This window comes from Portunus trituberculatus, chromosome 36 (genome assembly GCF_017591435.1).
Source record: "Portunus trituberculatus isolate SZX2019 chromosome 36, ASM1759143v1, whole genome shotgun sequence".
In the NCBI taxonomy this organism is placed as follows: Eukaryota; Metazoa; Arthropoda; class Malacostraca; order Decapoda; family Portunidae; genus Portunus; species Portunus trituberculatus.
Window position 1 is genome coordinate 10,510,946 of NC_059290.1, and position 10,000 is coordinate 10,520,945.

The following is a 10,000-nucleotide window of genomic DNA, read 5'->3' on the forward strand; positions in this document are numbered from 1 at the left end:
ATAAGTACACACAGGCACACACACAGGTACACACAGGTACACACATAAGTACACACAGGTACACACACACACTCAGGTAAACACGATGAAGAAAAAGCCAGATTTGCTCTTTAAATTCTCCTTTCACATTTCTTTCCTACGTAAGCACGCCAGGTACACTTGATAAGAATTCCCCAAGGTACACCCACGCAGGTACACCCACGCACAGGTACACCGGACAGGTACATCCACACAGGTACACTCTAATTATACACTCTACAGGTAAACTCAATGAAAACCGTCCAGCATACAATTTGTTACTCATTTTTCAAACTACATTCTTCATTTTTTTTATATCATGTGTGTCAGGTAAGCTTAATGTATCACCACACACACACACACACACACACACACACACACACACACACACACACACACACACACACACACACACACACACACACACACACACACACACACACTACACTTAATACACTTCCATATATGTACTACAAGAATAACAACTACCCCCTCCTATCCATCCACTCCCACACCTGCCGCACACCACACACCACACACCTGTCCTTCCCCCACCCCTTCCCCACCCACCCCCCACACACCTTCCCTCCAATTCCCTTTACTTGCCTCTGGAGTCACTTTTGTCATATCAATTGTGGGTAGCAGCTGTTTCTCCCCACCACCACCACCACCACCACCACTACCACCACCACCACCACTCTCAATCATACTTTAGGAATTCAATGACAGGAAAAAAAAGAAAAGAAGAAAATGAAAACAGTGATTCTTTTAGTGATATCCTAATCTTATTCTAATTACGATGTCCTTGTATTTTTTTTCTCCTTTTTTTTTTTTGTCTTATCTTGGTGAGGGAAAATATTAGTGGTGATATTTGATTTCATAATTTGATAATAGTAGTGGTTGGTGGTTTGTCGCTCGCTTGTGGTGGTGGTGGTGGTGGTGGTGTTAATAGTGGTAGCTGTAGTAGTTGTTGTTACTGTTATTGTTGTATCATAGTAAGAGTAGTAGTAGTAGTAGTAGTAGTAGTAGTAGTAGTAGTAGTAGTAGTAGTAGTAGTAGAAGTGATAGTAATAATAAAGACAGTAGTAGTAGTAGTAGTAGTAGTAGTAGTAGTAGTACACCAGTAGCAGCAGCAGCAGTAGTAGTAGTAGTAGTAGTAGTAGTAGTAGTAGTAGTAGTAGTACTAGATGTAAGAAGAGCAGTAGTAATAAAAATGATAGCAATAATAAAAATAGTAGTAGTAGCAGTAGCAGCAGCAGCAGTAGTAGTAACAGTAACAGCAGCAGCAGCAGCAGTAACAGTAGCAGCAGCAGCAGCAGCAGTAACAGTAGCAAGAGCACACACAGGTTCCTCTCACCACAATCAGAGGCAGAGCAACTCATCCTGGTATAATCCACCTTAATTAATACACCCTCATTTGCATACCCGCGTGCATACATAATTTTACAGGTTTTTCCGCTCGCCACAGGTATATGCAAATTTACCTGTCCTACCCGGCATCTTATTATCGTGGGAAGGAGTTTTTATATAGTAGATTAAGAGCAAGTTTTGGCTATTCTTTTTTCCTTGAAGTTATTTATCTAATTATCTACACGTGTGGTTATTTGCTGCTCTAATTATATATGTCTTATCTGTTGTTTAGTCTTATCTTGTCTTATCTCTCCCCGAAGGTCTGCGATTTGATTTATGTCTCCTCAGTCTTCCTCTGTCTCTCTTTCTCTCTCTCTCTCTCTCTCTTCCTCTTTATCAGTCCACTCTCTTATCTCTCTCTCTCTCTGTCGCCTCTTATCTGTGTGTCTCTTCTTATGTATCGTCTTGTTGATCTGTGTGATTATCTTGTTGATATCTCTCTCTCTCTCTCTCTCTCTCTCTCTCTCTCTCTCTCTCTCTCTCAGTCCATCGTTATTGTTATTTAGTCTCAAAGTGAAGAAAAAAGAAAGGAAGAAAAAAAGAGGGAAAAAAGAGGAAAGAATGGCAACGAGGAGGAAATTTGACTTTTTTTTTTTCCTTCTGAGAGACTTTCCTTTTTGTCCTTGTTATTTTCCTTTTTTTTTCCCTTCCTTTGGTCTTTTCGTTCTATTATCGAGTTTGTAGAGAGAGAGAGAGAGAGAGAGAGAGAGAGAGAGAGAGAGAGAGAGAGAGAGAGAGAGTCAGTGTATCAGTCTTCCTTTCAGAGATTTTTCCCTTTTTTCCTCTTTTTTCCTTTTTCTTTCCTATTTTCTATTTTTCTTGCTACCTGAATGAATTAATAATCACTCGGTCGGTTGGTTGGTTTCCCATTTTCTTTGTCCAGTTTTCTTTTTCATTCGCAAAATTTCATGAATATTGCAAGTCAGTAAATCTGTGTAAGGCGTTCGCAAAGTCATGATATTACCCTCTCTCTCTCTCTCTCTCTCTCTCTCTCTCTCTCTCTCTCTCTCTCTCTCTCTCTCTCTCTCTCTCTCTCTCTGTAAGCCGCCAAATCATTCCTCGTTTTCTCTTTCATCATGTTTTTTTTCAGATTATTGAGGGCTAACTGTACTAGTGTTGTTATTTCCTTCATTTCCTTCACTTCTTCACTTCACTCCACGTAGCAGTTCATTTCTTTGTCATTTTCCCTCACTCCTGCCCTTGTGTGGCGCTGGGAGAGAGAGAGAGAGAGAGAGGAGGGAGAAGGAGAGGGAGAGAAGGAACAGTGTAGCATTTTCAAGAGGAGAGAGAGAGAGAGAAGAGAGAGCGAGAGGAGTGTATTCTCTGACTTTCTCCCACCACCACCACCACCACCACCTTGTCATTCACCCAGAAGCCATTACGGTCGTTGTGACATCTCTTTTTCCCCGCCCGTTGAGCCGTGTCGGAAAAGTCTCCTCGGCGTCCCCATTATAGTATCACAAATAATGGGATCTATGCACACAAAATACACTGGTTCCTTTCAGCTTGTTTCTGTTGTAGGGGAGTCCAGAGGCGCGGCAGGGGGTCGAGGGGACGAGGGGACGCGGCCGGGGACTCAATACCGAAGTGGGGGACCTTGGTACTGCCTTATTCACACACCTTTTCACTCTCTTCTCTCATCTTGCGGTCGTTTCCCAAGGTGCGTGTTGGCCTGGTGAAGTGCTGAAGTGGTGAGGTGGTGAGGTGCTGTTCTGTCACCACTCCACCTCCTCTACTGTGTCTGTTTGCATAAATGTCTTGTTCTCTCACCACAGTTTTTTCAAGGCCACAGAGACAGTTTCTCCTTTTAACTGACTAGAAATCGCTAATCTATCACCAGAACCCTAAAAATACTCTTGAAAATGATTTATTCTCTCACTAAGTCAATTTTCCAAGGCCACAGAGACAACTAGACGAGTTTTCAAGACAGTTTCTCCTTTTAGTAAACCAGAAACCTTGCCAACCTATCGCCAGAACCATAAAAACACTTCAAAAACACGAGTATCTTCAACTGGAGCCTTTGGAAAGTAGTGATGGTGAGAGAGCAAGGCGTTTCAGAATACAGACCTTAGTATGGTGAAGCATAAAAATAAAATGGTGATGGTGGTGGTGGTGGTGATTACAGGCTCGTGGGCGGGTGATGGCGGGGTGATGGCGGGGTGATGACAGGGTTTCAGTGGTGTTATTGACAGGGGGAGGCGCTGCTGAGGGTGGCGTTGACGGGACAGAGTTGAGGGAGGTTTAATTGCAGGTTCAGTGGCCAAAATTGGATGAGCGGTCCACTTCACTTGGTATCTGTGGAGTGTGACGCGCTGGAGGTCCGCTGGGTGAGAATTTGATGGTGTTTGGGTTTTGCTGTGAGATTTATTGCTTTCCTGGAGGAGAAGGAGGAGGAGGAGGAGGAGGAGGAGGAGGAGGAGGAGGAGGAGGAGGAGGAGGTAAGCAAGAACAGGCACAAGAACATGAGGAGAATACAGAGAGACAGAGAGATGACAGTCATGAATTAGTGAGAGAGAGAGAGAGAGAGAGAGAGAGAGAGAGAGAGAGAGAGAGAGAGAGTGAGTATACTTAACAAAAAAAAGACTCTTCCCTTGAAATTCACTTAATCTTGATGTCCTTTGCTTTTCTACGTTTCTTCTTCGGTGTGAGGGCAAATGACACTCACAAAATGATACTTCCCTCTTTGCATTTCATTCTCACGTTCCAAATGAAATCGAAGCATGTCTCAGTTTTTCCTGGCGCTTCATTTTTTACTCTATAATTTCCCTCGAGCTGGTGTGCAATTCAATAACGCGGCTTCTGGCGGGGCGTGGCGAAGGGGAGGACGAAAAAAAGGAGAAAAAATAAGCTTGTGAAAAAATAAGTTTGTGTTGTAAATTTGAGTTTGAGGAAGGAAGAGAAGAAGGAAGGAAGGAAGGAAGAAAGGTGATAAGGAAAAGTAAGGAAGGATAGGAAGGAAGGAAAAAAAAGGCGAAGAGTAAGTTTGTGCTGTGAATTTGGGTAAGAGGGAATGGAAAGAGTAAATTAAAGTAGATAAGGAAGAAAGGAAGGAAGGAAGGAAGGAAGGAAGGAAAAAAGGTGAAGAGGTTTGTGTTGTGGATTTGAGTTGAAGTGAAAGAAAAGAATAAAGAAAATAAGAAAAGAATAAAAGAGATGAAGGAAGAAAGTTAATAAAATAAGTGAAGAATGACAGAAAGAAGGTGAATATTACTGAAACTTCGTGGATTGAGTAGTGCTTTGGTGGTGCTTGGTGATGGCTTGGTGGTGGCTTGGTGATGATGGATTAGTGATAGATTAGTGATGGTGATGGCTTGGTAATGGCTTAATGATGGATTAGTGATGGCTTAGTGATGGATTAGTGATGGCTTAGTGATGGATTAGTGATGGCTTAGTGATGGATTAGTGGTGGTGGTGGTGGTGGTGGATTAGTGATGGATTAGTGGTGTTGGTGGTGGTGGATTGGTGATGGCTTAATGATGGATTAGTGATGGCTCAGTGGTGGCTTGGTGATGGCTTGGTAATGGCTTGATAATGGATTAGTGGTGTTGGTGGTGTTGGTGGTGGTGGTGGCTTGGTAATGGCTTAATGATGGCTTAGTGATGGCTCAGTGGTGGCTTGGTGATGGCTTGATAATGGCTTGATGATGGCTTACTGGTGGTTGGTGGTGGCTGGCGACAAGCAGGATAGTTGGTTCCCAGTGCGCGGCGACACAAGCATCCACTCGTCACGTCTTCAATAGCAGCGACACATTTTTTGGCGAGACAGGCTCCGCGGGGCGCCTCGAGTGACACTGTGTCGCGCCGGACGCCCCGCTGACTCGCCTTCTGCCTTTTCACTCTCGCTCTGACCAGGTTTTTCCCAGCGAGCGCAGGATAAAAAGTTAGCCTGGGGCGGCCGACAAAGCAGGCCGCCACCCGCCTCCCTCGTTACCGATTTGCGGGCGTGGCGTGGTGGGCGGCGCTGTCCACGCCCTCACGTCCCCACGCCCGCTAAACTCAACTGACAATTAATGCTCGTCTTTTGTGGCTCGGGTACCTGACTTTCATTGCGTTTGTAGGGGCAAAAACACCACCACCACCACCACCACCACCACCACCACCACAGCCAGCACAACACTCACAATAACAACACTAACAAGAGCGTGATCAGTGAGGTGGTGATGGTGGTGGTGGTGGTGGTGGTGTGTCCCGCGGGGCGCCTCACACTGGCAACCCCCGCCGCTGCTAATGATGTGTGAAACTGACAGCAACTTGTGGCGCTAACCCTGCCCTCAACCTCCTTCTTCCTCCTCCTCCTCCTCCTCCTCCTCCTCCTCCTCCTCCTCCTCCTCCTCCTCCTCCTGGCTCACGGTCGTTTCTCACTGGAAGAGGTAATGCCAGTCAATAGCTCTTCCTCCTCTTCTTGCATGCCTTCCTCCTTGTCTTCGTTTCATCCTCCTCCTCCTCCTCCTCCTCCTCCTCCTCCTCCTCCTCCTCCTCCTCCTCCTCCAGCACGGTAGCCTTGCATCAACACACCCCATGACACCGTAGTGACAGGCTGGCGGGGCGGGGCGGGGTGGGGCAGGGCGTGCGTGGGCGCCGCTTTACCTGTCCCGTGAAAAATAAATGTCAATAAATCCACGGCGATGATAGTGGCGGTGGTGAGTGGTGGCGGCGGTGAGTGGTGGCGGCGGCAGCGGCGGCGGCACTGATACTTACGCCCTCTTGGAGATGAATGGGAGATACTGTCCCCAACAAATTCCTCAAGATGGGAGATAAACCCGGTCCCTGCCGAAGCCGTCCTCGTCCTCCTCCTCCTCCTCCTCCTCCTCCTCCTCCTCCTCCTCCTCCTCCTCCTCCTCCTCCTCCTCTATTCAAATTCGCAATCCTCATTCTTACATCACCAGACAAGCCGGATTACTTGTTTGAATTTGGGTGAATTTACTGAAAAAAAAAATCCCGATGAGAAAAATTTGAAAAACGGACTGAAAGATGAGGATTAAGTCTCTCTCTCTCTCTCTCTCTCTCTCTCTCTCTCTCTCTCTCTCTCTCTCTCTCTCTCTCTCTCTCTCTCTTGGTTCGCGATCAGAGGGTCAATAGAGGTGGGTCTTTAGGGTAATAGAGAGGGATTACCAGCCTTGGGGACCCCTCAGGCACTTGCCCCTCGATGTTATCTGTAGAGCGGCTTCTGTTGTCACGAGGGGAATATTGGACACAGGATAAAAAAATAAGAAAAGGAAGGACAAAATATCAATGAGGGTGTTCGTATTACTGAGCTAACGGACACGGACACATAGCTAAGTACTCCTCTTCTTCTTCTTCTTCTTCTTCTTCTTCTTCTTCTTCTTCTTCTTCTTCTTCTTCTGTTGTTCGAAGTTTCATGTGCTTCGTTTGTAAAAATTGTGGGTTTGAATGTTAGGTTTAATTTCTCTCTCTCTCTCTCTCTCTCTCTCTCTCTCTCTCTCTCTCTCTCTCTCTCTCTCTCTCTCTCTCTCTCTCTCTCTCCTATCCACTTCTCAAACCCTAACCACCTTCCCTTCCCTCCTCTTCCCCCTTCCTCCTCCTCCTCCTCCTCCTCCTCCTCCTCCTCCTCCTCCTCCTCCTCCTCCTCCTCCTCCTCCTCCTCCAGCAACATCATAATTTTCACCACATATTTTTCAGTATCTTTCTTATTTTTGTATTTATTTTTTTTCACTTCATAAGATTGCTCAAGTTTTAGGGAGCCTCTCTCTCTCTCTCTCTCTCTCTCTCTCTCTCTCTCTCTCTCTCTCTCAGTGCACTTTCACCTCACCTTGACGGACCGGAGAGAGAGAGAGAGAGAGAGAGAGAGAGAGAGAGAGAGAGAGAGAGAGAGAGAGAGAGAGTCATGAGTGAAGGACGCTGGGAAGTCCGTGGGAGGAATATAATCTTTAGGAAACTTGTACGTGATGCTTGAAGGAGGAAGAGGAGGAGGAGGAAAAGGAAGAGGAGGAGGAGGAGGAGGAGGAGGAGGAGGAGGAGGAGGAGGAGGAGGAGGAGGAGGGACAAACACGCCTCTTCGCCCAGCTTCTTGAAGACCTTAAAGTTTAGCTAGTCCTCCTCCTCCTCCTCCTCCTCCTCCTCCTCCTCCTCCTCCTCCTCTTCTCAAACGACACTGTGGCTGAAAGCATAACAGGAACGCGGCTCGAGGGTAGACAGTGCCTTGCCACATCACCACCGCAACACAAAATCCTTATAAAAAAACACAACACATCGACCATCAATACCACGAACCACATCTCTCTCTCTCTCTCTCTCTCTCTCTCTCCCTCTGAGTTTCCACTACGGTAAGCTGGAATAAATAAAGAGCGGACCGCCCCACCCGCGACTCCTCCTCCTCCTCCTCCTCCTCCTCCTCCTCCTCCTCCTCCTCCTCCTCCTCCTCCGGTGATCATTCACCCGGAAAATCTCAAAAGTCGATGTCTTTAGAGGGAATTTTTACTTATGCAAATGTTACGCGGCTTTTTGTGGCGTGAGTGTGTGGTATTGTGGCGTTGTGGCGCGGACCTCCTCTACTACTACTACTACTACTGCCACCACTACTACTGCTACTACTACTACTACTACTCTTTATTCTGTTTTCTTTGCGGTTACTACTTGGTATTGTTCACTACTACTACTACTACTACTACTACTGCTACTATTTCTATATTTTGTTTACTTGTTTTCTTTACTGTTACTACTACTACTACTACTACTACTACTATTCTGGTGGTGGTGGTGGTGGTGTTGAGTTACTTTTGAGTGTTTATTTTCTTTTTTCTTCGGTTTTTCTTTTGTGTTGACTGATTTTTTTTTTTTTATTTATTTGTTGAAGCGAAAAGTGTAGTTTGATCTTTTTCCTTTCATGTATAACGGAATATTTTTATGTATTAGTTGTTGTTGTTGTTGTTGTAGTAGTAGTAGTTGTTGTTGTTGGTGGTGGTGTCATTGTTGTTGTTGTTGTTGTTGTTGTTGTTGTTGTCATTGTTGTTGTTGGAATGACACAAGAATCATGTCCATAACACACAACAAGTCATCTCATTCTCACTTTCTCCATGAATCAACAATATCTCCTTGTGTGTGTGAGAGAGAGAGAGAGAGAGAGAGAGAGAGAGAGTGTGTGTGTGTGTGTGTGTGTGTGTGTGTGTGTGTGTGTGTGTGTGTGTGTGTGTGTGTGTGTGTGTGTGTGTGTGTATGTCTATCTCTCTCTCTCTCTCTCTCTCTCTCTCTCTCTCAACTCGTCCCCACAATTGGCTTGGATAATGCACGAGTACCAGCTGGGGTGATGATAACCTGACTGGCAAAATAGAAGGGAAAAAACGAGTAAAATATAGAAACGTAGCTCAGAACCTTTTAAAAACACATTGCTTTATTATTGGAGGTAAAACAAAAAGGTGAAAAAAATAAATGAAAAGTTAGTAATAATTTGAGTTCTGCCTTGGGAATAGTAGTTGAGCCTCATCTTACCTGCCTTCATGTATTTAATGTAGTCTACTTGTCTTTTTTTATTTTTATTTATTTATTTTTTTTTTCAGTTTTTATGAGTCCCAAACACGCGATTCAGTTTGTTCCCTTCTTTATTTTTCATTTTGCTTTTGCGTTTAGTGTTTTTTTTTTTTTTTTTCTCTTTCGGTGGGTTTGTCTTTGTGTGTGTGTGTGTGTGTGTGTGTGTGTGTGTGTGTGTGTGTGTGTGTGTGTGTGTGTGTGTGTGTGTGTCATTGTGTTCTCTCTGTCTTCCCCACCTCCATCTCCTTTCCATCACCTCCCCACCACCTCCCCATCACCTCCCCATCCAAACACACACCCTACAGAACACATCCCTCCATTCTCTTCATTTCCCCATCCTCTTCCCTGGCACTCCTACCCTCCCCATCTCCTCTCCTTTCCCTTTCCCTTCATCTCCCATCTCCCCCACCTCCTCTTATCCCCTACCATCCCCTACCGCCTTCCCCTTCCTTTCCTCGTGTCCCCACCCCTACTATTTGCTCTCCTTTCCCTCCCCTTCACCTTCCATTCCCATCACCTCCCCTTCATCACCCCTCCTTCCCCTTCTCGTGTCCCTAACCCCACTACCTTCTCTTTCCCCTCCCCTTCACCTCTCATCCCCGCCACTTCCTCTTCCCCATCCTCACTACCTCCCCTTTCCCCCTTACCTTTCGATCTCCTACCCCTTCCACGTGTACTTATCATCCCCTACCACCTCCTCTTCCCCTCTTCCCCTTTCTCATGTCCTCTTCCCCTCACTACCTCTCTTTTCCCCTTCCCTTCCTCTTCACCTCCCATCCTCACCCCACACACACCTCTTCTTCCTACTCTCCTCCCCTCTTAGCCTTCCTCTTGCCCCATCCCCACCTCCCCATCTCCGTAGCGTTGGGTTGCCGTCTTCCCCACCCTGAGAGGCGCCGGCCAGCTGCGTGTTATCCTCTCAAAATTGTCGCTTTTGGGCCTAACACTTCCTGACAGTTTGCCGCGAGTCCCAGCCAGGGGGAGGAACCAGGCGGGCGCTACCTGGCAAAGGGAACCCACGCGGAACAAGCTACTGACGCGGCTCCTGGTGGGTGTTGAGGTGGAACGTGTGTGTGGTGTTGAGGATG

At 46.3% G+C, this 10,000-nt stretch overlaps 1 protein-coding gene across 3 annotated transcripts in view; it reads right to left on the minus strand.

The window, feature by feature from the left end:
- LOC123513625 (LIM/homeobox protein Lhx9-like) overlaps positions 1-10,000 on the minus strand; it is a 122,151-nt gene that overhangs the window by 29,565 nt on the left and 82,586 nt on the right. The gene's annotated exons all lie outside the window — the stretch shown is intronic.